We start from the raw sequence: 22,866 nt of genomic DNA on the forward strand, positions 1-22,866 counted from the left end.
AGTTGTTCTTTTGCTAATTTGTGAAGCTTAATAGAAGTTATAAGCGAAGTTGAATATTGTTAAGTGTTATTCCACAGCTCTGTTTAGCTTTTAGGCTGTATTCCTTTTATCCTTGCCCTCACTGTCCTTTCGTCACACACACACACACACACACACACACACACCCACACCCACACACACACACACAAACACACAGAGACACACAGACACCGGGACAGTTCTTGACTCCTTTTTGGTTTGATTGCCTGGATTTTGTTTGGTTTTGTTGTTGCTTTGTTTCCTTGGTGTGCCTGAAGTGTCCAGTCAGGAGCAGAGTGACTCTTGCCAAGGAACTCTGTGGTGCTGTCACTTAATATTAAAGCTGTTTTATGCTACTCCCCTGCTGGGGATTTTTAAAGTGCTCTCAAGCCCTCCTTCATAAGAGGGTGAAGGAGCCCTGGCCAAGCTCTGGCCCTGGGGGCACAGGCATGCTGCTAGGGGGTCCCTGTCTCCCTGTTCCAACTGTGACAGCCCTGAGCCCCTGTCCCCGTGTCAGGCTGTGGGCTTGATCTCCTCGAACATCCTCAGCAGGGGGCTGCAGCGCCAGGGGCAGGGGGACCCAGAGGGACACGGGATGCCACTGTGCACCAGCAGCTTTGGACTTCTCTGGGAGGAACTGTGAGTGGGAGCTGGCTTGAAGTGACCTCCCCAGTAAGGTCACAGAGCCCCTGAGATGTCACACTGCCTCCTGGGATGTCACAGCCCACCCTGAGATCTCACAAATCCCCCTTGTGATGTCACAGAGCCAGTGCTGCTCTAGCACTCTGGGATGTCATACAGTTGCGCTGTGATGGCACAGAAGACTCTGGCATCACAAAGTCAGCCCGTGTCACAATCCTTTAGTGCAAGCGGGAATCATGACAGTTCATTTTCCAAATCTCAGAATTAGCAGAAGTAGATAGGCTTATCATGAGAAACCGAATGTGATGAACATGTTAGAAATGCAAGGCTCCAAGTTATTAATTTTTAATTTAATAAAAGTTATTAAGTGTACCAAATATAAACTTTGAGAAAAATGAAAAAAAGACACTATAAAAAAAAGTCAATGTGGAGCCCGGGATTGCCACCGGGTGAGACACAGGTTGGACAGCTGCAGCAGAGGGTCCTCTATGCTTCACACCGACCGTCCTGTCTGACCCATTTTTATACGATTTTCCTTGCCTGAGCCAGAGTCCCCTTTCTTCCTTTTCAAAGTGCATGTATTCATGTGGAGTTCTTTTCTCTGTGGCAAGTTGAACAATACGTGTCCGGAGAGTGATGAACACCTGTGTTTGCAGTCCCGGAATTCGGATTTGAGATGTACCTCCCTGATGGCTCTGACTATCTCGGTCTCGGATATTTATCGTGTATTTATCGTCCGGGTGTTTCTCGGACAACCTTGATGCATGATCCCTCTCTGGGCTGGCCACTTTCGTTCGCTTGTAAATAAAGTCCTCCCTCTCTCGTCCAGGTGGCTTTGACATGGTGTTGCAATCGTTGTTGCTGGCTTGTGCGATTGAAAAACTTCCTATAAGAGTATAATTTAACAGCACATAACTATAAAAGAGACGACAATTTTATTTGCACGAATTATCCTATAGACATATAACAGTCCTAATGATTCCTTGAGGCCTTGCAGTGTCACAATGTTCTCCATGGTTCCACAGGCCCCACAGTGTCATGTGACTCCTCTGTTCCATGAGTCCTGCAATGTCACAATGGACCTTTGGACCAATGGACCATGGGGCTTTGCAGTGTCACAACGCTCTCCTTTGGCTCCACAGGGTCACAATGGAGCACTGATTACAGGCAGCCTCTCTGTGTTACCCTGGAGCTTTGTTTCCGTGGGGTCTCCCAGTGTCCCAATGGAGCCTTGGTTGGATGGGGCCTCACAGTGTCACAATGATGCCTACATTCCACTGAGGCACATGGCGTCACTAGGGTCCCCTTGCTTCCATGAGGCCCAGCAATGTCACAGTGGTGTCCATGAATCCATGAGGACTCACAGTATCCCAATGGTCTCTTGATCTCACATGGTCCCACAGTGTCCCAATGGTCCCTTGGTCTCACAAGGCCCCACAGTGTCCCAATGGTCACTTCTTCTCACATGGCCCCACAGTGTAACAATGGTCCCTTGGTTCCATGGTTCCTGGTCTGGTGCATTCCCCTTTCCCCTTCTCAGGCCACCCTGCCAGCTGAGAAATGCTCACTGGGCCTGGGCCTTGGCCAGCAGCCCCTGGGCTCAGCTCCTCTGGAGCTCATCAAAGACACTGTCTGCTCCAGGCTCAACCCTTCATCCCCTGGGGAGATGCCAAAGCCTCCACAGGGAGCATTTCCCTTTGCTCAGGGGAATTTCTCACAGGTGCCTTGTAGTGACTCTTTGTGTCTGTGTGCACACAGGAGTGCCTGTGCTCAGGGAAATGTGGCAGAAATGCTGCTCTCTGAGGGCTTTGATTGCCTTGGATAGCTGAGCCAGTCAGGCCTGGAAGTAAGGTTAAGTCATGTCACCCTGATTCTTAAGATTTTCTAAAGCCTTCTGAGTTTCCATTCTGTTGGAGAACCTTCCCACACAATTTCTGTCAACAACATATTGTTTACAATCTTTTATGGGGCTGGACAAACTTGATGTACTAGTGCTTTGTCCAATGTCTTTGGACAGGTGGTCCATTCACTCTCCAATCCAATGTCACCTTTGGGAAAGTATAAAAGTTGGAGTCAGAGAATAAACTTTTCTCTTTACCTTGAAAATAGCAGGTGGCTCGCGTCGTGCTTTCACGTGTCTTATAGCGACAAAGTCACAAGCTGTAAGCAAAGTTAAATGCTGCTAAGAGTTGTTCTTTTGCTAATTTGTGAAGCTTAATAGAAGTTATAAGCGAAGTTGAATATTGTTAAGTGTTATTCCACAGCTCTGTTTAGCTTTTAGGCTGTATTCCTTTTATCCTTGCCCTCACTGTCCTTTCGTCACACACACACACACACACACACACACACACACACACACACACACACACACACAAACACACAGAGACACACAGACACCGGGACAGTTCTTGACTCCTTTTTGGTTTGATTGCCTGGATTTTGTTTGGTTTTGTTGTTGCTTTGTTTCCTTGGTGTGCCTGAAGTGTCCAGTCAGGAGCAGAGTGACTCTTGCCAAGGAACTCTGTGGTGCTGTCACTTAATATTAAAGCTGTTTTATGCTACTCCCCTGCTGGGGATTTTTAAAGTGCTCTCAAGCCCTCCTTCATAAGAGGGTGAAGGAGCCCTGGCCAAGCTCTGGCCCTGGGGGCACAGGGATGCTGCTAGGGGGTCCCTGTCTCCCTGTTCCAACTGTGACGGCCCTGAGTCCCTGTCCCCGTGTCAGGCTCTGGGCTTGATCTCCTCGAACATCCTCAGGGGGAGGCTGCAGCGCCAGGGGCAGGGGGACCCAGAGGGACACGGGATGCCACCGGGCACGAGCAGCTTTGGACTTCTCTGGGAGGAACTGTGAGTGGGAGCTGGCTTGAAGTGACCTCCCCAGTAAGGTCACAGAGCCCCTGAGATGTCACACTGCCTCCTGGGATGTCACAGCCCACCCTGAGATCTCACAAATCCCCCTTGTGATGTCACAGAGCCAGTGCTGCTCTAGCACTCTGGGATGTCATACAGTTGCGCTGTGATGGCACAGAAGACTCTGGCATCACAAAGTCAGCCCGTGTCACAATCCTTTAGTGCAAGCGGGAATCATGACAGTTCATTTTCCCCATCTCAGAATTAGCAGAAGTAGATAGGCTTATCATGAGAAACCGAATGTGATGAACATGTTAGAAATGCAAGGCTCCAAGTTATTAATTTTTAATTTAATAAAAGTTATTAAGTGTACCAAATATAAACTTTGAGAAAAATGAAAAAAAGCCACTATAAAAAAAAGTCAATGTGGAGCCCGGGATTGCCACCGGGTGAGACACAGGTTGGACAGCTGCAGCAGAGGGTCCTCTATGCTTCACACCGACCGTCCTGTCTGACCCATTTTTATACCATTTTCCTTGCCTGAGCCAGAGTCCCCTTTCTTCCTTTTCAAAGTGCATGTATTCATGTGGAGTTCTTTTCTCTGTGGCAAGTTGAACAATACGTGTCCGGAGAGTGATGAACACCTGTGTTTGCAGTCCCGGAATTCGGATTTGAGATGTACCTCCCTGATGGCTCTGACTATCTCGGTCTCGGATATTTATCGTGTATTTATCGTCCGGGTGTTTCTCGGACAACCTTGATGCATGATCCCTCTCTGGGCTGGCCACTTTCGTTCGCTTGTAAATAAAGTCCTCCCTCTCTCGTCCAGGTGGCTTTGACATGGTGTTGCAATCGCTGTTGCTGGCTTGTGCGATTGAAAAACTTCCTATAAGAGTATAATTTAACAGCACATAACTATAAAAGAGACGACAATTTTATTTGCACGAATTATCCTATAGACATATAACAGTCCTAATGATTCCTTGAGGCCTTGCAGTGTCACAATGTTCTCCATGGTTCCACAGGCCCCACAGTGTCATGTGACTCCTCTGTTCCATGAGTCCTGCAATGTCACAATGGACCTTTGGACCAATGGACCATGGGGCTTTGCAGTGTCACAACGCTCTCCTTTGGCTCCACAGGGTCACAATGGAGCACTGATTACAGGCAGCCTCTCTGTGTTACCCTGGAGCTTTGTTTCCGTGGGGTCTCGCAGTGTCCCAATGGAGCCTTGGTTGGATGGGGCCTCACAGTGTCACAATGATGCCTACATTCCACTGAGGCACATGGCGTCACTAGGGTCCCCTTGCTTCCATGAGGCCCAGCAATGTCACAGTGGTGTCCATGAATCCATGAGGACTCACAGTATCCCAATGGTCTCTTGATCTCACATGGTCCCACAGTGTCCCAATGGTCCCTTGGTCTCACAAGGCCCCACAGTGTCCCAATGGTCACTTCTTCTCACATGGCCCCACAGTGTAACAATGGTCCCTTGGTTCCATGGTTCCTGGTCTGGTGCATTCCCCTTTCCCCTTCTCAGGCCACCCTGCCAGCTGAGAAATGCTCACTGGGCCTGGGCCTTGGCCAGCAGCCCCTGGGCTCAGCTCCTCTGGAGCTCATCAAAGACACTGTCTGCTCCAGGCTCAACCCTTCATTTCCTGGGGAGATGCCAAAGCCTCCACAGGGAACATTTCCCTTTGCTCAGGGGAATTTCTCACAGGTGCCTTGTAGTGACTCTTTGTGTCTGTGTGCACACAGGAGTGCCTGTGCTCAGGGAAATGTGGCAGAAATGCTGCTCTCTGAGGGCTTTGATTGCCTTGGATAGCTGAGCCAGTCAGGCCTGGAAGTAAGGTTAAGTCATGTCACCCTGATTCTTAAGATTTTCTAAAGCCTTCTGAGTTTCCATTCTGTTGGAGAACCTTCCCACACAATTTCTGTCAACAACATATTGTTTACAATCTTTTATGGGGCTGGACAAACTTGATGTACTAGTGCTTTGTCCAATGTCTTTGGACAGGTGGTCCATTCACTCTCCAATCCAATGTCACCTTTGGGAAAGTATAAAAGTTGGAGTCAGAGAATAAACTTTTCTCTTTACCTTGAAAATAGCAGGTGGCTCGCGTCGTGCTTTCACGTGTCTTATAGCGACAAAGTCACAAGCTGTAAGCAAAGTTAAATGCTGCTAAGAGTTGTTCTTTTGCTAATTTGTGAAGCTTAATAGAAGTTATAAGCGAAGTTGAATATTGTTAAGTGTTATTCCACAGCTCTGTTTAGCTTTTAGGCTGTATTCCTTTTATCCTTGCCCTCACTGTCCTTTCGTCACACACACACACACACACACACACACACCCACACACACACACACACACACAAACACACAGAGACACACAGACACCGGGACAGTTCTTGACTCCTTTTTGGTTTGATTGCCTGGATTTTGTTTGGTTTTGTTGTTGCTTTGTTTCCTTGGTGTGCCTGAAGTGTCCAGTCAGGAGCAGAGTGACTCTTGCCAAGGAACTCTGTGGTGCTGTCACTTAATATTAAAGCTGTTTTATGCTACTCCCCTGCTGGGGATTTTTAAAGTGCTCTCAAGCCCTCCTTGATAAGAGGGTGAAGGAGCCCTGGCCAAGCTCTGGCCCTGGGGGCACAGGGATGCTGCTAGGGGGTCCCTGTCTCCCTGTTCCAACTGTGACGGCCCTGAGTCCCTGTCCCCGTGTCAGGCTCTGGGCTTGATCTCCTCGAACATCCTCAGCAGGGGGCTGCAGCGCCAGGGGCAGGGGGACCCAGAGGGACACGGGATGCCACCGGGCACAAGCAGCTTTGGACTTCTCTGGGAGGAACTGTGAGTGGGAGCTGGCTTGAAGTGACCTCCCCAGTAAGGTCACAGAGCCCCTGAGATGTCACACTGCCTCCTGGGATGTCACAGCCCACCCTGAGATCTCACAAATCCCCCTTGTGATGTCACAGAGCCAGTGCTGCTCTAGCACTCTGGGATGTCATACAGTTGCGCTGTGATGGCACAGAAGACTCTGGCATCACAAAGTCAGCCCGTGTCACAATCCTTTAGTGCAAGCGGGAATCATGACAGTTCATTTTCCCCATCTCAGAATTAGCAGAAGTAGATAGGCTTATCATGAGAAACCGAATGTGATGAACATGTTAGAAATGCAAGGCTCCAAGTTATTAATTTTTAATTTAATAAAAGTTATTAAGTGTACCAAATATAAACTTTGAGAAAAATGAAAAAAAGACACTATAAAAAAAAGTCAATGTGGAGCCCGGGATTGCCACCGGGTGAGACACAGGTTTGACAGCTGCAGCAGAGGGTCCTCTATGCTTCACACCGACCGTCCTGTCTGACCCATTTTTATACGATTTTCCTTGCCTGAGCCAGAGTCCCCTTTCTTCCTTTTCAAAGTGCATGTATTCATGTGGAGTTCTTTTCTCTGTGGCAAGTTGAACAATACGTGTCCGGAGAGTGATGAACACCTGTGTTTGCAGTCCCGGAATTCGGATTTGAGATGTACCTCCCTGATGGCTCTGACTATCTCGGTCTCGGATATTTATCGTGTATTTATCGTCCGGGTGTTTCTCGGACAACCTTGATGCATGATCCCTCTCTGGGCTGGCCACTTTCGTTCGCTTGTAAATAAAGTCCTCCCTCTCTCGTCCAGGTGGCTTTGACATGGTGTTGCAATCGTTGTTGCTGGCTTGTGCGATTGAAAAACTTCCTATAAGAGTATAATTTAACAGCACATAACTATAAAAGAGACGACAATTTTATTTGCACGAATTATCCTATAGACATATAACAGTCCTAATGATTCCTTGAGGCCTTGCAGTGTCACAATGTTCTCCATGGTTCCACAGGCCCCACAGTGTCATGTGACTCCTCTGTTCCATGAGTCCTGCAATGTCACAATGGACCTTTGGACCAATGGACCATGGGGCTTTGCAGTGTCACAACGCTCTCCTTTGGCTCCACAGGGTCACAATGGAGCACTGATTACAGGCAGCCTCTCTGTGTTACCCTGGAGCTTTGTTTCCGTGGGGTCTCGCAGTGTCCCAATGGAGCCTTGGCTGGATGGGGCCTCACAGTGTCACAATGATGCCTACATTCCACTGAGGCACACGGCGTCACTAGGGTCCCCTTGCTTCCATGAGGCCCAGCAATGTCACAGTGGTGTCCATGAATCCATGAGGACTCACAGTATCCCAATGGTCTCTTGATCTCACATGGTCCCACAGTGTCCCAATGGTCCCTTGGTCTCACAAGGCCCCACAGTGTCCCAATGGTCACTTCTTCTCACATGGCCCCACAGTGTAACAATGGTCCCTTGGTTCCATGGTTCCTGGTCTGGTGCATTCCCCTCTCCCCTTCTCAGGCCACCCTGCCAGCTGAGAAATGCTCACTGGGCCTGGGCCTTGGCCAGCAGCCCCTGGGCTCAGCTCCTCTGGAGCTCATCAAAGACACTGTCTGCTCCAGGCTCAACCCTTCATTTCCTGGGGAGATGCCAAAGCCTCCACAGGGAGCATTTCCCTTTGCTCAGGGGAATTTCTCACAGGTGCCTTGTAGTGACTCTTTGTGTCTGTGTGCACACAGGAGTGCCTGTGCTCAGGGAAATGTGGCAGAAATGCTGCTCTCTGAGGGCTTTGATTGCCTTGGATAGCTGAGCCAGTCAGGCCTGGAAGTAAGGTTAAGTCATGTCACCCTGATTCTTAAGATTTTCTAAAGCCTTCTGAGTTTCCATTCTGTTGGAGAACCTTCCCACACAATTTCTGTCAACAACATATTGTTTACAATCTTTTATGGGGCTGGACAAACTTGATGTACTAGTGCTTTGTCCAATGTCTTTGGACAGGTGGTCCATTCACTCTCCAATCCAATGTCACCTTTGGGAAAGTATAAAAGTTGGAGTCAGAGAATAAACTTTTCTCTTTACCTTGAAAATAGCAGGTGGCTCGCGTCGTGCTTTCACGTGTCTTATAGCGACAAAGTCACAAGCTGTAAGCAAAGTTAAATGCTGCTAAGAGTTGTTCTTTTGCTAATTTGTGAAGCTTAATAGAAGTTCTAAGCGAAGTTGAATATTGTTAAGTGTTATTCCACAGCTCTGTTTAGCTTTTAGGCTGTATTCCTTTTATCCTTGCCCTCACTGTCCTTTCGTCACACACACACACACACACACACACACACCCACACACACACACACACACACAAACACACAGAGACACACAGACACCGGGACAGTTCTTGACTCCTTTTTGGTTTGATTGCCTGGATTTTGTTTGGTTTTGTTGTTGCTTTGTTTCCTTGGTGTGCCTGAAGTGTCCAGTCAGGAGCAGAGTGACTCTTGCCAAGGAACTCTGTGGTGCTGTCACTTAATATTAAAGCTGTTTTATGCTACTCCCCTGCTGGGGATTTTTAAAGTGCTCTCAAGCCCTCCTTCATAAGAGGGTGAAGGAGCCCTGGCCAAGCTCTGGCCCTGGGGGCACAGGGATGCTGCTAGGGGGTCCCTGTCTCCCTGTTCCAACTGTGACGGCCCTGAGTCCCTGTCCCCGTGTCAGGCTCTGGGCTTGATCTCCTCGAACATCCTCAGCAGGGGGCTGCAGCGCCAGGGGCAGGGGGACCCAGAGGGACACGGGATGCCACCGGGCACAAGCAGCTTTGGACTTCTCTGGGAGGAACTGTGAGTGGGAGCTGGCTTGAAGTGACCTCCCCAGTAAGGTCACAGAGCCCCTGAGATGTCACACTGCCTCCTGGGATGTCACAGCCCACCCTGAGATCTCACAAATCCCCCTTGTGATGTCACAGAGCCAGTGCTGCTCTAGCACTCTGGGATGTCATACAGTTGCGCTGTGATGGCACAGAAGACTCTGGCATCACAAAGTCAGCCCGTGTCACAATCCTTTAGTGCAAGCGGGAATCATGACAGTTCATTTTCCAAATCTCAGAATTAGCAGAAGTAGATAGGCTTATCATGAGAAACCGAATGTGATGAACATGTTAGAAATGCAAGGCTCCAAGTTATTAATTTTTAATTTAATAAAAGTTATTAAGTGTACCAAATATAAACTTTGAGAAAAATGAAAAAAAGCCACTATTAAAAAAAAGTCAATGTGGAGCCCGGGATTGCCACCGGGTGAGACACAGGTTTGACAGCTGCAGCAGAGGGTCCTCTATGCTTCACACCGACCGTCCTGTCTGACCCATTTTTATACGATTTTCCTTGCCTGAGCCAGAGTCCCCTTTCTTCCTTTTCAAAGTGCATGTATTCATGTGGAGTTCTTTTCTCTGTGGCAAGTTGAACAATACGTGTCCGGAGAGTGATGAACACCTGTGTTTGCAGTCCCGGAATTCGGATTTGAGATGTACCTCCCTGATGGCTCTGACTATCTCGGTCTCGGATATTTATCGTGTATTTATCGTCCGGGTGTTTCTCGGACAACCTTGATGCATGATCCCTCTCTGGGCTGGCCACTTTCGTTCGCTTGTAAATAAAGTCCTCCCTCTCTCGTCCAGGTGGCTTTGACATGGTGTTGCAATCGTTGTTGCTGGCTTGTGCGATTGAAAAACTTCCTATAAGAGTATAATTTAACAGCACATAACTATAAAAGAGACGACAATTTTATTTGCACGAATTATCCTATAGACATATAACAGTCCTAATGATTCCTTGAGGCCTTGCAGTGTCACAATGTTCTCCATGGTTCCACAGGCCCCACAGTGTCATGTGACTCCTCTGTTCCATGAGTCCTGCAATGTCACAATGGACCTTTGGACCAATGGACCATGGGGCTTTGCAGTGTCACAACGCTCTCCTTTGGCTCCACAGGGTCACAATGGAGCACTGATTACAGGCAGCCTCTCTGTGTTACCCTGGAGCTTTGTTTCCGTGGGGTCTCGCAGTGTCCCAATGGAGCCTTGGCTGGATGGGGCCTCACAGTGTCACAATGATGCCTACATTCCACTGAGGCACACGGCGTCACTAGGGTCCCCTTGCTTCCATGAGGCCCAGCAATGTCACAGTGGTGTCCATGAATCCATGAGGACTCACAGTATCCCAATGGTCTCTTGATCTCACATGGTCCCACAGTGTCCCAATGGTCCCTTGGTCTCACAAGGCCCCACAGTGTCCCAATGGTCACTTCTTCTCACATGGCCCCACAGTGTAACAATGGTCCCTTGGTTCCATGGTTCCTGGTCTGGTGCATTCCCCTCTCCCCTTCTCAGGCCACCCTGCCAGCTGAGAAATGCTCACTGGGCCTGGGCCTTGGCCAGCAGCCCCTGGGCTCAGCTCCTCTGGAGCTCATCAAAGACACTGTCTGCTCCAGGCTCAACCCTTCATTTCCTGGGGAGATGCCAAAGCCTCCACAGGGAACATTTCCCTTTGCTCAGGGGAATTTCTCACAGGTGCCTTGTAGTGACTCTTTGTGTCTGTGTGCACACAGGAGTGCCTGTGCTCAGGGAAATGTGGCAGAAATGCTGCTCTCTGAGGGCTTTGATTGCCTTGGATAGCTGAGCCAGTCAGGCCTGGAAGTAAGGTTAAGTCATGTCACCCTGATTCTTAAGATTTTCTAAAGCCTTCTGAGTTTCCATTCTGTTGGAGAACCTTCCCACACAATTTCTGTCAACAACATATTGTTTACAATCTTTTATGGGGCTGGACAAACTTGATGTACTAGTGCTTTGTCCAATGTCTTTGGACAGGTGGTCCATTCACTCTCCAATCCAATGTCACCTTTGGGAAAGTATAAAAGTTGGAGTCAGAGAATAAACTTTTCTCTTTACCTTGAAAATAGCAGGTGGCTCGCGTCGTGCTTTCACGTGTCTTATAGCGACAAAGTCACAAGCTGTAAGCAAAGTTAAATGCTGCTAAGAGTTGTTCTTTTGCTAATTTGTGAAGCTTAATAGAAGTTCTAAGCGAAGTTGAATATTGTTAAGTGTTATTCCACAGCTCTGTTTAGCTTTTAGGCTGTATTCCTTTTATCCTTGCCCTCACTGTCCTTTCGTCACACACACACACACACACACACACACACCCACACCCACACACACACACACAAACACACAGAGACACACAGACACCGGGACAGTTCTTGACTCCTTTTTGGTTTGATTGCCTGGATTTTGTTTGGTTTTGTTGTTGCTTTGTTTCCTTGCTGTGCCTGAAGTGTCCAGTCAGGAGCAGAGTGACTCTTGCCAAGGAACTCTGTGGTGCTGTCACTTAATATTAAAGCTGTTTTATGCTACTCCCCTGCTGGGGATTTTTAAAGTGCTCTCAAGCCCTCCTTCATAAGAGGGTGAAGGAGCCCTGGCCAAGCTCTGGCCCTGGGGGCACAGGCATGCTGCTAGGGGGTCCCTGTCTCCCTGTTCCAACTGTGACAGCCCTGAGCCCCTGTCCCCGTGTCAGGCTGTGGGCTTGATCTCCTCGAACATCCTCAGCAGGGGGCTGCAGCGCCAGGGGCAGGGGGACCCAGAGGGACACGGGATGCCACTGTGCACCAGCAGCTTTGGACTTCTCTGGGAGGAACTGTGAGTGGGAGCTGGCTTGAAGTGACCTCCCCAGTAAGGTCACAGAGCCCCTGAGATGTCACACTGCCTCCTGGGATGTCACAGCCCACCCTGAGATCTCACAAATCCCCCTTGTGATGTCACAGAGCCAGTGCTGCTCTAGCACTCTGGGATGTCATACAGTTGCGCTGTGATGGCACAGAAGACTCTGGCATCACAAAGTCAGCCCGTGTCACAATCCTTTAGTGCAAGCGGGAATCATGACAGTTCATTTTCCCCATCTCAGAATTAGCAGAAGTAGATAGGCTTATCATGAGAAACCGAATGTGATGAACATGTTAGAAATGCAAGGCTCCAAGTTATTAATTTTTAATTTAATAAAAGTTATTAAGTGTACCAAATATAAACTTGGAGAAAAATGAAAAAAAGACACTATAAAAAAAAGTCAATGTGGAGCCCGGGATTGCCACCGGGTGAGACACAGGTTGGACAGCTGCAGCAGAGGGTCCTCTATGCTTCACACCGACCGTCCTGTCTGACCCATTTTTATACGATTTTCCTTGCCTGAGCCAGAGTCCCCTTTCTTCCTTTTCAAAGTGCATGTATTCATGTGGAGTTCTTTTCTCTGTGGCAAGTTGAACAATACGTGTCCGGAGAGTGATGAACACCTGTGTTTGCAGTCCCGGAATTCGGATTTGAGATGTACCTCCCTGATGGCTCTGACTATCTCGGTCTCGGATATTTATCGTGTATTTATCGTCCGGGTGTTTCTCGGACAACCTTGATGCATGATCCCTCTCTGGGCTGGCCACTTTCGTTCGCTTGTAAATAAAGTCCTCCCTCTCTCGTCCAGGTGGCTTTGACATGGTGTTGCAATCGTTGTTGCTGGCTTGTGCGATTTAAAAACTTCCTATAAGAGTATAATTTAACAGCACATAACTATAAAAGAGACGACAATTTTATTTGCACAAATTATCCTATAGACATATAACAGTCCTAATGATTCCTTGAGGCCTTGCAGTGTCACAATGTTCTCCATGGTTCCACAGGCCCCACAGTGTCATGTGACTCCTCTGTTCCATGAGTCCTGCAATGTCACAATGGACCTTTGGACCAATGGACCATGGGGCTTTGCAGTGTCACAACGCTCTCCTTTGGCTCCACAGGGTCACAATGGAGCACTGATTACAGGCAGCCTCTCTGTGTTACCCTGGAGCTTTGTTTCCGTGGGGTCTCGCAGTGTCCCAATGGAGCCTTGGCTGGATGGGGCCTCACAGTGTCACAATGATGCCTACATTCCACTGAGGCACACGGCGTCACTAGGGTCCCCTTGCTTCCATGAGGCCCAGCAATGTCACAGTGGTGTCCATGAATCCATGAGGACTCACAGTATCCCAATGGTCTCTTGATCTCACATGGTCCCACAGTGTCCCAATGGTCCCTTGGTCTCACAAGGCCCCACAGTGTCCCAATGGTCACTTCTTCTCACATGGCCCCACAGTGTAACAATGGTCCCTTGGTTCCATGGTTCCTGGTCTGGTGCATTCCCCTTTCCCCTTCTCAGGCCACCCTGCCAGCTGAGAAATGCTCACTGGGCCAGGGCCTTGGCCAGCAGCCCCTGGGCTCAGCTCCTCTGGAGCTCATCACAGACACTGTCTGCTCCAGGCTCAACCCTTCATCCCCTGGGGAGATGCCAAAGCCTCCACAGGGAACATTTCCCTTTGCTCAGGGGAATTTCTCACAGGTGCCTTGTAGTGACTCTTTGTGTCTGTGTGCACACAGGAGTGCCTGTGCTCAGGGAAATGTGGCAGAAATGCTGCTCTCTGAGGGCTTTGATTGCCTTGGATAGCTGAGCCAGTCAGGCCTGGAAGTAAGGTTAAGTCATGTCACCCTGATTCTTAAGATTTTCTAAAGCCTTCTGAGTTTCCATTCTGTTGGAGAACCTTCCCACACAATTTCTGTCAACAACATATTGTTTACAATCTTTTATGGGGCTGGACAAACTTGATGTACTAGTGCTTTGTCCAATGTCTTTGGACAGGTGGTCCATTCACTCTCCAATCCAATGTCACCTTTGGGAAAGTATAAAAGTTGGAGTCAGAGAATAAACTTTTCTCTTTACCTTGAAAATAGCAGGTGGCTCGCGTCGTGCTTTCACGTGTCTTATAGCGACAAAGTCACAAGCTGTAAGCAAAGTTAAATGCTGCTAAGAGTTGTTCTTTTGCTAATTTGTGAAGCTTAATAGAAGTTATAAGCGAAGTTGAATATTGTTAAGTGTTATTCCACAGCTCTGTTTAGCTTTTAGGCTGTATTCCTTTTATCCTTGCCCTCACTGTCCTTTCGTCACACACACACACACACACACACACACCCCCACACACACACACACACACACAAACACACAGAGACACACAGACACCGGGACAGTTCTTGACTCCTTTTTGGTTTGATTGCCTGGATTTTGTTTGGTTTTGTTGTTGCTTTGTTTCCTTGGTGTGCCTGAAGTGTCCAGTCAGGAGCAGAGTGACTCTTGCCAAGGAACTCTGTGGTGCTGTCACTTAATATTAAAGCTGTTTTATGCTACTCCCCTGCTGGGGATTTTTAAAGTGCTCTCAAGCCCTCCTTCATAAGAGGGTGAAGGAGCCCTGGCCAAGCTCTGGCCCTGGGGGCACAGGGATGCTGCTAGGGGGTCCCTGTCTCCCTGTTCCAACTGTGACGGCCCTGAGTCCCTGTCCCCGTGTCAGGCTCTGGGCTTGATCTCCTCGAACATCCTCAGCAGGGGGCTGCAGCGCCAGGGGCAGGGGGACCCAGAGGGACACGGGATGCCACCGGGCACGAGCAGCTTTGGACTTCTCTGGGAGGAACTGTGAGTGGGAGCTGGCTTGAAGTGACCTCCCCAGTAAGGTCACAGAGCCCCTGAGATGTCACACTGCCTCCTGGGATGTCACAGCCCACCCTGAGATCTCACAAATCCCCCTTGTGATGTCACAGAGCCAGTGCTGCTCTAGCACTCTGGGATGTCATACAGTTGTGCTGTGATGGCACAGAAGACTCTGGCATTACAAAGTCAGCCCGTGTCACAATCCTCTAGTGCAAGCGGGAATCATGACAGTTCATTTTCCCCATCTCAGAATTAGCAGAAGTAGATAGGCTTATCATGAGAAACCGAATGTGATGAACATGTTAGAAATGCAAGGCTCCAAGTTATTAATTTTTAATTTAATAAAAGTTATTAAGTGTACCAAATATAAACTTTGAGAAAAATGAAAAAAAGCCACTATAAAAAAAAGTCAATGTGGAGCCCGGGATTGCCACCGGGTGAGACACAGGTTTGACAGCTGCAGCAGAGGGTCCTCTATGCTTCACACCGACCGTCCTGTCTGACCCATTTTTATACGATTTTCCTTGCCTGAGCCAGAGTCCCCTTTCTTCCTTTTCAAAGTGCATGTATTCATGTGGAGTTCTTTTCTCTGTGGCAAGTTGAACAATACGTGTCCGGAGAGTGATGAACACCTGTGTTTGCAGTCCCGGAATTCGGATTTGAGATGTACCTCCCTGATGGCTCTGACTATCTCGGTCTCGGATATTTATCGTGTATTTATCGTCCAGGTGTTTCTCGGACAACCTTGATGCATGATCCCTCTCTGGGCTGGCCACTTTCGTTCGCTTGTAAATAAAGTCCTCCCTCTCTCGTCCAGGTGGCTTTGACATGGTGTTGCAATCGCTGTTGCTCGCTTGTGCGATTTAAAAACTTCCTATAAGAGTATAATTTAACAGCACATAACTATAAAAGAGACGACAATTTTATTTGCACGAATTATCCTATAGACATATAACAGTCCTAATGATTCCTTGAGGCCTTGCAGTGTCACAATGTTCTCCATGGTTCCACAGGCCCCACAGTGTCATGTGACTCCTCTGTTCCATGAGTCCTGCAATGTCACAATGGACCTTTGGACCAATGGACCATGGGGCTTTGCAGTGTCACAACGCTCTCCTTTGGCTCCACAGGGTCACAATGGAGCACTGATTACAGGCAGCCTCTCTGTGTTACCCTGGAGCTTTGTTTCCGTGGGGTCTCGCAGTGTCCCAATGGAGCCTTGGCTGGATGGGGCCTCACAGTGTCACAATGATGCCTACATTCCACTGAGGCACACGGCGTCACTAGGGTCCCCTTGCTTCCATGAGGCCCAGCAATGTCACAGTGGTGTCCATGAATCCATGAGGACTCACAGTATCCCAATGGTCTCTTGATCTCACATGGTCCCACAGTGTCCCAATGGTCCCTTGGTCTCACAAGGCCCCACAGTGTCCCAATGGTCACTTCTTCTCACATGGCCCCACAGTGTAACAATGGTCCCTTGGTTCCATGGTTCCTGGTCTGGTGCATTCCCCTTTCCCCTTCTCAGGCCACCCTGCCAGCTGAGAAATGCTCACTGGGCCAGGGCCTTGGCCAGCAGCCCCTGGGCTCAGCTCCTCTGGAGCTCATCACAGACACTGTCTGCTCCAGGCTCAACCCTTCATCCCCTGGGGAGATGCCAAAGCCTCCACAGGGAACATTTCCCTTTGCTCAGGGGAATTTCTCACAGGTGCCTTGTAGTGACTCTTTGTGTCTGTGTGCACACAGGAGTGCCTGTGCTCAGGGAAATGTGGCAGAAATGCTGCTCTCTGAGGGCTTTGATTGCCTTGGATAGCTGAGCCAGTCAGGCCTGGAAGTAAGGTTAAGTCATGTCACCCTGATTCTTAAGATTTTCTAAAGCCTTCTGAGTTTCCATTCTGTTGGAGAACCTTCCCACACAATTTCTGTCAACAACATATTGTTTACAATCTTTTATGGGGCTGGACAAACTTGATGTACTAGTGCTTTGTCCAATGTCTTTGGACAGGTGGTCCATTCACTCTCCAATCCAATGTCACCTTTGGGAAAGTATAAAAGTTGGAGTCAGAGAATAAACTTTTCTCTTTACCTTGAAAATAGCAGGTGGCTCGCGTCGTGCTTTCACGTGTCTTATAGCGACAAAGTCACAAGCTGTAAGCAAAGTTAAATGCTGCTAAGAGTTGTTCTTTTGCTAATTTGTGAAGCTTAATAGAAGTTATAAGCGAAGTTGAATATTGTTAAGTGTTATTCCACAGCTCTGTTTAGCTTTTAGGCTGTATTCCTTTTATCCTTGCCCTCACTGTCCTTTCGTCACACACACACACACACACACACACACACACCCACACACACACACACACACACAAACACACAGAGACACACAGACACCGGGACAGTTCTTGACTCCTTTTTGGTTTGATTGCCTGGATTTTGTTTGGTTTTGTTGTTGCTTTGTTTCCTTGCTGTGCCTGAAGTGTCCAGTCAGGAGCAGAGTGACTCTTGCCAAGGAACTCTGTGGTGCTGTCACTTAATATTAAAGCTGTTTTATGCTACTCCCCTGCTGGGGATTTTTAAAGTGCTCTCAAGCCCTCCTTCATAAGAGGGTGAAGGAGCCCTGGCCAAGCTCTGGCCCTGGGGGCACAGGGATGCTGCTAGGGGGTCCCTGTCTCCCTGTTCCAACTGTGACGGCCCTGAGTCCCTGTCCCCGTGTCAGGCTCTGGGCTTGATCTCCTCGAACATCCTCAGCAGGGGGCTGCAGCGCCAGGGGCAGGGGGACCCAGAGGGACACGGGATGCCACCGGGCACGAGCAGCTTTGGACTTCTCTGGGAGGAACTGTGAGTGGGAGCTGGCTTGAAGTGACCTCCCCAGTAAGGTCACAGAGCCCCTGAGATGTCACACTGCCTCCTGGGATGTCACAGCCCACCCTGAGATCTCACAAATCCCCCTTGTGATGTCACAGAGCCAGTGCTGCTCTAGCACTCTGGGATGTCATACAGTTGTGCTGTGATGGCACAGAAGACTCTGGCATGACAAAGTCAGCCCGTGTCACAATCCTCTAGTGCAAGCGGGAATCATGACAGTTCATTTTCCCCATCTCAGAATTAGCAGAAGTAGATAGGCTTATCATGAGAAACCGAATGTGATGAACATGTTAGAAATGCAAGGCTCCAAGTTATTAATTTTTAATTTAATAAAAGTTATTAAGTGTACCAAATATAAACTTTGAGAAAAATGAAAAAAAGCCACTATAAAAAAAGGTCAATGTGGAGCCCGGGATTGCCACCGGGTGAGACACAGGTTTGACAGCTGCAGCAGAGGGTCCTCTATGCTTCACACCGACCGTCCTGTCTGACCCATTTTTATACGATTTTCCTTGCCTGAGCCAGAGTCCCCTTTCTTCCTTTTCAAAGTGCATGTATTCATGTGGAGTTCTTTTCTCTGTGGCAAGTTGAACAATACGTGTCCGGAGAGTGATGAACACCTGTGTTTGCAGTCCCGGAATTCGGATTTGAGATGTACCTCCCTGATGGCTCTGACTATCTCGGTCTCGGATATTTATCGTGTATTTATCGTCCGGGTGTTTCTCGGACAACCTTGATGCATGATCCCTCTCTGGGCTGGCCACTTTCGTTCGCTTGTAAATAAAGTCCTCCCTCTCTTGTCCAGGTGGCTTTGACATGGTGTTGCAATCGCTGTTGCTGGCTTGTGCGATTTAAAAACTTCCTATAAGAGTATAATTTAACAGCACATAACTATAAAAGAGACGACAATTTTATTTGCACGAATTATCCTATAGACATATAACAGTCCTAATGATTCCTTGAGGCCTTGCAGTGTCACAATGTTCTCCATGGTTCCACAGGCCCCACAGTGTCATGTGACTCCTCTGTTCCATGAGTCCTGCAATGTCACAATGGACCTTTGGACCAATGGACCATGGGGCTTTGCAGTGTCACAACGCTCTCCTTTGGCTCCACAGGGTCACAATGGAGCACTGATTACAGGCAGCCTCTCTGTGTTACCCTGGAGCTTTGTTTCCGTGGGGTCTCGCAGTGTCCCAATGGAGCCTTGGCTGGATGGGGCCTCACAGTGTCACAATGATGCCTACATTCCACTGAGGCACACGGCGTCACTAGGGTCCCCTTGCTTCCATGAGGCCCAGCAATGTCACAGTGGTGTCCATGAATCCATGAGGACTCACAGTATCCCAATGGTCTCTTGATCTCACATGGTCCCACAGTGTCCCAATGGTCCCTTGGTCTCACAAGGCCCCACAGTGTCCCAATGGTCACTTCTTCTCACATGGCCCCACAGTGTAACAATGGTCCCTTGGTTCCATGGTTCCTGGTCTGGTGCATTCCCCTTTCCCCTTCTCAGGCCACCCTGCCAGCTGAGAAATGCTCACTGGGCCAGGGCCTTGGCCAGCAGCCCCTGGGCTCAGCTCCTCTGGAGCTCATCACAGACACTGTCTGCTCCAGGCTCAACCCTTCATTTCCGGGGGAGATGCCAAAGCCTCCACAGGGAACATTTCCCTTTGCTCAGGGGAATTTCTCACAGGTGCCTTGTAGTGACTCTTTGTGTCTGTGTGCACACAGGAGTGCCTGTGCTCAGGGAAATGTGGCAGAAATGCTGCTCTCTGAGGGCTTTGATTGCCTTGGATAGCTGAGCCAGTCAGGCCTGGAAGTAAGGTTAAGTCATGTCACCCCGATTCTTAAGATTTTCTAAAGCCTTCTGAGTTTCCATTCTGTTGGAGAACCTTCCCACACAATTTCTGTCAACAACATATTGTTTACAATCTTTTATGGGGCTGGACAAACTTGATGTACTAGTGCTTTGTCCAATGTCTTTGGACAGGTGGTCCATTCACTCTCCAATCCAATGTCACCTTTGGGAAAGTATAAAAGTTGGAGTCAGAGAATAAACTTTTCTCTTTACCTTGAAAATAGCAGGTGGCTCGCGTCGTGCTTTCACGTGTCTTATAGCGACAAAGTCACAAGCTGTAAGCAAAGTTAAATGCTGCTAAGAGTTGTTCTTTTGCTAATTTGTGAAGCTTAATAGAAGTTATAAGCAAAGTTGAATATTGTTAAGTGTTATTCCACAGCTCTGTTTAGCTTTTAGGCTGTATTCCTTTTATCCTTGCCCTCACTGTCCTTTCGTCACACACACACACACACACACACACACACCCACACACACACACACACACACAAACACACAGAGACACACAGACACAGAGACAGTTCTTGACTCCTTCTTGGTTTGATTGCCTGGATTTTGTTTGGTTTTGTTGTTGCTTTGTTTCCTTGGTGTGCCTGAAGTGTCCAGTCAGGAGCAGAGTGACTCTTGCCAAGGAACTCTGTGGTGCTGTCACTTAATATTAAAGCTGTTTTATGCTACTCCCCTGCTGGGGATTTTTAAAGTGCTCTCAAGCCCTCCTTCATAAGAGGGTGAAGGAGCCCTGGCCAAGCTCTGGCCCTGGGGGCACAGGGATGCTGCTAGGGGGTCCCTGTCTCCCTGTTCCAACTGTGACGGCCCTGAGCCCCTGTCCCCGTGTCAGGCTCTGGGCTTGATCTCCTCGAACATCCTCAGCAGGGGGCTGCAGCGCCAGGGGCAGGGGGACCCAGAGGGACACGGGATGCCACCGGGCACGAGCAGCTTTGGACTTCTCTGGGAGGAACTGTGAGTGGGAGCTGGCTTGAAGTGACCTCCCCAGTAAGGTCACAGAGCCCCTGAGATGTCACACTGCCTCCTGGGATGTCACAGCCCACCCTGAGATCTCACAAATCCCCCTTGTGATGTCACAGAGCCAGTGCTGCTCTAGCACTCTGGGATGTCATATAGTTGCGCTGTGATGGCACAGAAGACTCTGGCATCACAAAGTCAGCCCGTGTCACAATCCTTTAGTGCAAGCGGGAATCATGACAGTTCATTTTCCACATCTCAGAATTAGCAGAAGTAGATAGGCTTATCATGAGAAACCGAATGTGATGAACATGTTAGAAATGCAAGGCTCCAAGTTATTAATTTTTAATTTAATAAAAGTTATTAAGTGTACCAAATATAAACTTTGAGAAAAATGAAAAAAAGCCACTATAAAAAAAAGTCAATGTGGAGCCCGGGATTGCCACCGGGTGAGACACAGGTTTGACAGCTGCAGCAGAGGGTCCTCTATGCTTCACACCGACCGTCCTGTCTGACCCATTTTTATACGATTTTCCTTGCCTGAGCCAGAGTCCCCTTTCTTCCTTTTCAAAGTGCATGTATTCATGTGGAGTTCTTTTCTCTGTGGCAAGTTGAACAATACGTGTCCGGAGAGTGATGAACACCTGTGTTTGCAGTCCCGGAATTCGGATTTGAGATGTACCTCCCTGATGGCTCTGACTATCTCGGTCTCGGATATTTATCGTGTATTTATCGTCCGGGTGTTTCTCGGACAACCTTGATGCATGATCCCTCTCTGGGCTGGCCACTTTCGTTCGCTTGTAAATAAAGTCCTCCCTCTCTCGTCCAGGTGGCTTTGACATGGTGTTGCAATCGCTGTTGCTGGCTTGTGCGATTTAAAAACTTCCTATAAGAGTATAATTTAACAGCACATAACTATAAAAGAGACGACAATTTTATTTGCACGAATTATCCTATAGACATATAACAGTCCTAATGATTCCTTGAGGCCTTGCAGTGTCACAATGTTCTCCATGGTTCCACAGGCCCCACAGTGTCATGTGACTCCTCTGTTCCATGAGTCCTGCAATGTCACAATGGACCTTTGGACCAATGGACCATGGGGCTTTGCAGTGTCACAACGCTCTCCTTTGGCTCCACAGGGTCACAATGGAGCACTGATTACAGGCAGCCTCTCTGTGTTACCCTGGAGCTTTGTTTCCGTGGGGTCTCGCAGTGTCCCAATGGAGCCTTGGCTGGATGGGGCCTCACAGTGTCACAATGATGCCTACATTCCACTGAGGCACACGGCGTCACTAGGGTCCCCTTGCTTCCATGAGGCCCAGCAATGTCACAGTGGTGTCCATGAATCCATGAGGACTCACAGTATCCCAATGGTCTCTTGATCTCACATGGTCCCACAGTGTCCCAATGGTCCCTTGGTCTCACAAGGCCCCACAGTGTCCCAATGGTCACTTCTTCTCACATGGCCCCACAGTGTAACAATGGTCCCTTGGTTCCATGGTTCCTGGTCTGGTGCATTCCCCTTTCCCCTTCTCAGGCCACCCTGCCAGCTGAGAAATGCTCACTGGGCCAGGGCCTTGGCCAGCAGCCCCTGGGCTCAGCTCCTCTGGAGCTCATCACAGACACTGTCTGCTCCAGGCTCAACCCTTCATCCCCTGGGGAGATGCCAAAGCCTCCACAGGGAACATTTCCCTTTGCTCAGGGGAATTTCACACAGGTGCCTTGTAGTGACTCTTTGTGTCTGTGTGCACACAGGAGTGCCTGTGCTCAGGGAAATGTGGCAGAAATGCTGCTCTCTGAGGGCTTTGATTGCCTTGGATAGCTGATCCAGTCAGGCCTGGAAGTAAGGTTAAGTCATTTCACCCCGATTCTTAAGATTTTCTAAAGCCTTCTGAGTTTCCATTCTGTTGGAGAACCTTCCCACACAATTTCTGTCAACAACATATTGTTTACAATCTTTTATGGGGCTGGACAAACTTGATGTACTAGTGCTTTGTCCAATGTCTTTGGACAGGTGGTCCATTCACTCTCCAATCCAATGTCACCTTTGGGAAAGTATAAAAGTTGGAGTCAGAGAATAAACTTTTCTCTTTACCTTGAAAATAGCAGGTGGCTCGCGTCGTGCTTTCACGTGTCTTATAGCGACAAAGTCACAAGCTGTAAGCAAAGTTAAATGCTGCTAAGAGTTGTTCTTTTGCTAATTTGTGAAGCTTAATAGAAGTTATAAGCGAAGTTGAATATTGTTAAGTGTTATTCCACAGCTCTGTTTAGCTTTTAGGCTGT

The sequence above is a fragment of the Lonchura striata genome, chromosome 27 (genome assembly GCF_046129695.1).
Source record: "Lonchura striata isolate bLonStr1 chromosome 27, bLonStr1.mat, whole genome shotgun sequence".
NCBI classification, from domain to species: Eukaryota; Metazoa; Chordata; class Aves; order Passeriformes; family Estrildidae; genus Lonchura; species Lonchura striata.